General features: G+C 37.3%; 1 non-coding gene across 1 annotated transcript; it reads left to right on the top strand.

Moving 5' to 3' along the window:
- The first annotated feature begins 3,686 nt into the window (after window positions 1-3,686).
- On the top strand, window positions 3,687-3,760 carry TRNAI-GAU. The gene has a single exon. It is a non-coding gene; the product is annotated as a tRNA-Ile (tRNA).
- Window positions 3,761-6,801: the final 3,041 nt, after the last annotated feature.

Raw genomic sequence — 6,801 nt, forward strand, 5'->3', positions numbered from 1 at the left:
AAAAAAAAAAAAGAAAGAAAAAAGAAAGCAGGCCAAATCTAGCCCATCTTCTATTTTTGTAAATAAAGTATCATTGGAGTTCAGCCAAGCCCACTCATTTGTACGTCTTTTCAGGCAAGCAGAGTTGAGTAGTTGCCACAGAAACCTTATATCCTACAAAGCATTTTTAGGAAGTTTGCTGATCCCTGAGATAAAACAGTAAAAACTTGATAAGATGAGATTTTAGAGAAAGTCAGACTATCAGCTTCATCTAAGAGTGTAAACTAATACTGGTCCAAGACTTAACTTTTTTACCTTTTTGAATCTTACACACCTAAGGTGATGAGAGTCTTAGGTCAAAGAACAGGGCTGATTAGCTCACTTGGGAGAGCGTGGTGGGAGGTCAAGGATTTGGATCCATGCACTGGCGTCACCAAAAAAAAAAAAAAAAGAACAGGGAAATATAAAAAAGTCCTCTAATAAGGAAGAGAATTGAAGTTTTATTGGAGACCATTTTTTAAAAACTCTGATATATTTACAACTTTTTAAAGCTCCAAGGCAGGTTTTAAAAACTTTAGTTGAAATACTTTCTTAGTCTGCAGAGAATTTGCCTTAAGGGATAATTTAGGTTGAAATGAATCTCATTGTCTTGCTTTAATAGTTCTTGAATTATTATTTGTTTTTCCTGGTATAATTTTGTTTTCCAAATCTTTCACAAACCAGTTGGGCCAATTATCTTCCACGCAATTAAAATCAAATAGTTTGTGCCAAGCAGCTCTTCACTGCAGCTGTTTCTCCTTAATCTTGGGCATTTACATGTCACCATTTTCTCTCCTAACTAAAGCTCCCTCATTCTCTGTTGGGGGCACTAGCAAATTAACATTTCCAGAAAACTTTTTGCATAGTTTAAACTTTTTTGAGCAGTATCTTCTCCGCTATACTGACAGCACAAGCGCATCCTCCACTTCAATAAAGGGTCGTTTTTGTACTCATTTTTTTTCACTCGTGAACTCACAGCAGAAGAAACAGATAAGATTATTATACCTAGGAGTCGTACCTAGGAAAGAAAAAATGTAACATTTAAGATGATAATAAAATGTTCCCCTTAAAAAAATTACTTTCACTTACTGAAATGTGTGCCCCAAATTCCCACATCTTTATAATCAGTTAACATTTATTGAAATCTTACAATGTGCATGGTAATGGAGACACAAAGAGGCATAAGACCTGCTTCCTGCTGTCAAGGGAAAATGACATTGGCCTGGTCAAAGCACCTGAAATGGAGCTGGGAGGCCATCTCAGCTTGAGCTTCATGCATGTCTTAACTGAGAACACTCTGAAGGTTGTGACTTCCTGGATGAACAACTGCCACAAATCTGCTCATCACTATGTTCTGCTACTTCCTGCCCAACCTGAAGGTCCCTGACTAAAGCCCACCTCAGAGAACTGTTACAACTGATCCCTTATGGACAAGGCTATTTGACCTATGCTAGCACCGATCACAGCTTTGTAATCCACCCTCCTTTTCACAGCCTTTTTCCTTTAAACACTACTGACTTCTCTTTTGTCTTATGGAGCACATATTCAGGGCAACCTGAGTCTATGTCTCCCAGGCTGCAATCCTAAAACTTGGCCCGAACAAAGTCTTTATTTTATATTTTTTCCTCAGTTTCTTCTTTTAGGTTGACACTGCCCTCCTATAATCAAGAGCAGCAGTTTTTAAACGTTTTGGTCTCAGGACCTCTTTACACTGCAAAATTTGAGGATCCCAAAGAACTTTTATGTGAGTTTTAGCTATCTATATTTCCAATATTAAAAATTGAGAATGAGAAAATGTTTAAATATTTATTTATCCATTTATTCATTCATTTAAAAATAACAATAGGGCCGGCCCGGTGGCTCACTGCTACTGTGCACCGCTTGGGAGTGCGGCGGCGCTCCCGCCGAGGGTTCGGATCCCACATGCAGACCGGCCGCTCACTGGCTGAGCGAGGTGCGGGCGCAGCACCAAGGGTTGCGATCCCGTTGCCGGTCCCGGTCCGGTGCGGGCGTGATGCTGAGGGTTGTGATCCGTTGCCGGTCACGAAAAATGACAAAAAGGAAAAACAAACAAACAAACCAAAAACCCCAATAAATTCAGATCCCCATACCAGCCAGCCACTAAACAAAAAAAAAAATATATATATATATAGTTTGCTATATATATATATAGTGTGTGCTATATATGTATATATATATATCAATATATACCTATTACAACTTAACATAAATACCATATATTTATGAAAACTATATTTTCTATAACAACAAAAAAACAGTGAAAAGATCAGCATTTTTTTACATTTCTGAGAATCTCTTTAATTCCTGGCTTAGTAAGACAACTGGATTCTCATGTCTGCTTCTGCATTTAATCTGTTGTGATAACCTGTGTTATCCTATGTTGTGTTAACCTGTGTTATCATGTAGCATCTAGAAAATTCCACATGTGAGAGAATCAGAGTAAAAAAGGCAAGTAATGTCTTCATATCATTTTGAAAATAGTTTTGACCCCGTGTACCCACTGAAAGGCTCTCTGGGACCCTTGAGGGTCCTTGGACCACACTTGGAGAGTCACTGTTCTACACTAAGAAAAGGGGTCCATATACGAAGAGGAAAATGACAAGATAGGAAGCATATGCCAAGTGATAAAAGAAAAGGATTTCAGAGTAGGGAGCTGTAATAATGCTGGGAAAGGAAAAGGTAGGGATAAAGGAAGGAGAGAAAGGCTTTTGGAAGCAAGTAAGATTTAAGCTTGGCCTGGAAGAAATCATAGGACTAAAACATGTGGAGATCTCATAAGAGAACCTTCTGAAGGAGTAATTGAATAAAGGTGCCAGCAGAAATAGCAGCACGAGGCAGTAAGGAAACCAATCAGTTGAAGAGGAAAGGCTTTGTGTATTAATAAGGGACTACAACCTGAGAAGAAGGATCTGTTAGGAATGGTGCTGGTAGACAGAAATAAAAGCCACTACCATATGTGTAGAGGAGTAATAGAAGATGGTGTTGGAAAAAGAGTTAGAGCCAGCCTTTAAAAAGCCTTGAATGTCATACTGAAGAGTTTGGGTTTTTTCCTATGAGCCAGTCCTCAAGAGAGTATTTTCATTTCAAATAAATTATTCAGAACATTTGTTTAAAATACATGAGACTTTTACTAACTAATGAGCATGAGCTCATTCATCCACCTATCTCCATTTCCAAAGTAGTCTAAGCCACCATTATTTCTTGGATTACTGGAATAGACTCTAAACAGGTCTCCCTGCTTCTATTCTTGCCCCTGCCCCAATCCATTCTCCAGCAGCTAAAGTTGTCTTTTCAAAACATAAAGCAGGATTTTCACTATAACCATAATGGAGTAATTAGCATTTGATTAGACATAACACAATAAAATAATTCTAAAACTGGACAAAATATATTAAATAAATGTCTTCTGATGTTGGCCACAGATAGTACAGGGCTGTGATCCCTGAGAGAAGGAAAGCAAATAAGGTGAACTTCATGACTGCTTTTTCCTTCTACCTGGAGGTAATTTCCAGCTACAACTCAGGCAGGGGCATCAAACATAATTTGGTGAGCTCACCAAGCTAAAAAACACAGAGATTGGAACTCAAAGTTATGAGGTAGTTGGGCTTTGTGGGGCAGGGTACCATAGAAAAGAGATCAGTAGGTCTGGCTGGTTAGCTCAGTTGGTTAGAGTGTGGTGCTGATAACACCACGGTCCAGGGTTCAGTCCCTGTACCAGCCAGCCACCAGAAAAAGAAAAGAAAAGAAAAGGGATCTGTTCAAAGAAGGAACACCAGAAATCTGCATAGGGATCACCTTGAGTCTTTGGCCAACTACTGAGCTGCACTTGCACTGGTGAGATTCCATGAGGCTGAGCAAAGAACAAATACTAAGGAAAGAACAACTATCAGAGATCGCACTAGGCTGGGAGATATTTAAGTTCCCTCAAGCCAGAATGAAGAGACATTGCTGAATACTCTGGGCATTCAGTAGAGATCCCAGAATGATCTTGCCTTAGGAATTTCACTAGCCTGAGCAATAGTATACAGGTTATCCTGGAGCATCTCTAACAAAATGTGAAAACGTGCCTCAAAAGAGATCAAACATCCTCAAGTAAATGGACTACCTGGTTAAAAAAGAATTACTGGCTTAAACAAAACCCAACACTTTATTAAGGAAGGCAACAAAATCAACAACATAGTATCAATAATATTCAACATACAATAAAATGTTACTAGATAGGCAAAGAAGGAAGATGTAACCCATAGCCAGAAGAAAAACTAATCAATAAAAATAAGACACAAAATTGACAAGATGATGGAATTAGCCGACAAGGTTTTTAAACAAACAAGCTTTTTTTTTTTTTTTTGGCGGCTGACCATTATGGGAATCTGAACCTTTGACTGTGGTTCAAAACAAGCTTTTATAAATATGTTCAAGAACTTAAAGAAAGACATGAATATAATAAAAGAGATTGAAATTCAAGAACTGAAAAACAAAATATCTGAGTATTTCCACTTCCAGGAACATTCAGTAGACATACTTTTTCTATTTCTCCCACTAAGTATAACTAAAATACTGAGTTTTATATAAAACAGATATAAGAAGTTTCTGGAAGATGGAAAGAAAAAGGCAGACTGACTGGGGACCTTGCTCAAGACACAGAAATTAATTTCCTGAGTTTTCTTTTTGTCTCATATATCCCAAGCAATTACTGTAAACAGAGGAGGATAAATAGATATAAATGGAAATATAGTTTCTACATTTCATTGGAACTGGTAAAATGATAGCATGAGTAGACTGTGATAAGTTATGCATACGTAATAAGATATCTGAAGTGACCATAAAAGCTTTCCCGCAAGATATGGAACAAGGCAAAGATGTCCTCTCCCACCATTCTTATTCAACATAGTGCTAGAAATTCTAGCCAGTACAATACAGCAAGAAAAGGAAATAAAAGGCATATAGATCAGAAAGGAAGAAATAAAACTGTCCCTATTTGCAGATAACATGATTGTGTCCATATAAAATCCCAAGGAATCCACACACACAAAAATCAAAGAATTATTAAGTGAGTTTAGCAAGGTTACAGGATATAAGACATACAAAGATCAATTATATTTATGTGTACTGGCACTGAACACTTGGACACAAGAATTGAAAATACTATTACAATACTCATTTATAAATGCTCAAAACAAAACAAAAAAAGAAACTACTTGGATGTAAACCTAACAAGCCATGTACAGGACTTGTATATTGAAAACTACAAACACTGATGAAAGAAATCAAAGATCTAAATAAATGGAGAGACATACTGTACCCATGGATTAGAAGACTCAGCATAATAAAGATGTCAGTTCTCCTCATTAATATGTAGTTTAATTAAATTCTTATCAAAATATCAAGGGCTGGCCCCGTGGTGTGCTCGGGAGAGTGCGGCGCTGGGAGCGCAGCAACACTCCTGCCGCGGGTTCGGATCCTATATAGGAATGGCCGGTGCACTCACTGGCTGAGCGCAGTGCGGGCGACGCCACACCAAGGGTTGTGACCCCCTTACTGGTCACGAAAAAGACAAAAAAAAAAAAATATATATATATATATATATATATCAAAAGCTTTTTAAAAATAGAGATTGAAAAGATTATTCTTAAATTTACATGAAAAAGTTAGAAGAACTAGAATAACTAAAACAGTTTTGAAAAAAGAGTAAAATGGGAGGAATCAGTTTTACCCAATTCCTAGACTTTTTATCTCGCTGAAGTAATTAAGACTGTGATAATCAAATTTCTAAAAACTAAAAATAACAAGAGACTCTTAGGTAAATTAATGATAATAAGAATTACTACTGACTTCTTCTCATAAACAATACAAACCATAAAACAATTAAGTAACATTTTAAAAGTGCAAGGGAAAAAAAGTAAATCTAGAATTCTATATCCAGTGAAAATATTCTTCAAAATTAAGGTGAAATCAAGACATTCACAGACAAAAGCCAAGAGAATTTGTTGCCAACAGATTTGCAGTATAAGAAATATTAAAGGAAGCTCTTTGAGTCGAGTAAAACTGATAGCATATGATACTAGATGAGAATGTGGATCTATAATACAAATTAAGAGCATCAGAAATGGTAAATATGGGGCCAGCTTGTGGCTCACTGGGAGAGTGTGGTGCTGACAACACCAAGTCAAGGGTTAAGATCCCCTTACTGATCATCTTTAAAAAAAAACAAAAAGAAAGAAATGGTAAATATGTGGGTAAATATAAACATTTCTCCCTCATATCTTAATTTCTTTAAAAATAATTGACTATTTAAGAAAAGTAAAAATGTACTGTGGGATTTATACCTTAAATAAAGTAAAAGATATAACAAAAATACAAAGAGACAGGAGGAGAGAAATGAAAGTATTCTGTTGTAAGGTTCTTAAGTTATACATAAAGTGGTTTAAAAATACACAAAAGAATTGAAAGTTTAGAAATAAAACCATATAGGGCCGGCCTGGTGGTGCACTGGAGAAGTGAGCCGCTTGGGAGCGTGGCGGCGCTCCCACCGAGGGTTCGGATCCCATGTGGAGACCAGTTCCCGCTCACTGGCTGAGCGCGGTGCGGGCGCAACACCGAGGGTTGCGATCCCGTTACCGGTCAGTAAAAAAGACAAAAAGGCAAAAAAAAAAAAAGAAATAAAACCATATATCCATCATCAATTGATTTTTTTTTTCCTCTTTGTCTTTTTTTGTGACCGGCAACGGATCGCAACCCTCAGTGTCGCGCCCATACCGGACC

Source organism: Galeopterus variegatus, unplaced genomic scaffold, assembly GCF_000696425.1.
Source record: "Galeopterus variegatus unplaced genomic scaffold, G_variegatus-3.0.2 Scaffold12252, whole genome shotgun sequence".
In the NCBI taxonomy this organism is placed as follows: Eukaryota; Metazoa; Chordata; class Mammalia; order Dermoptera; family Cynocephalidae; genus Galeopterus; species Galeopterus variegatus.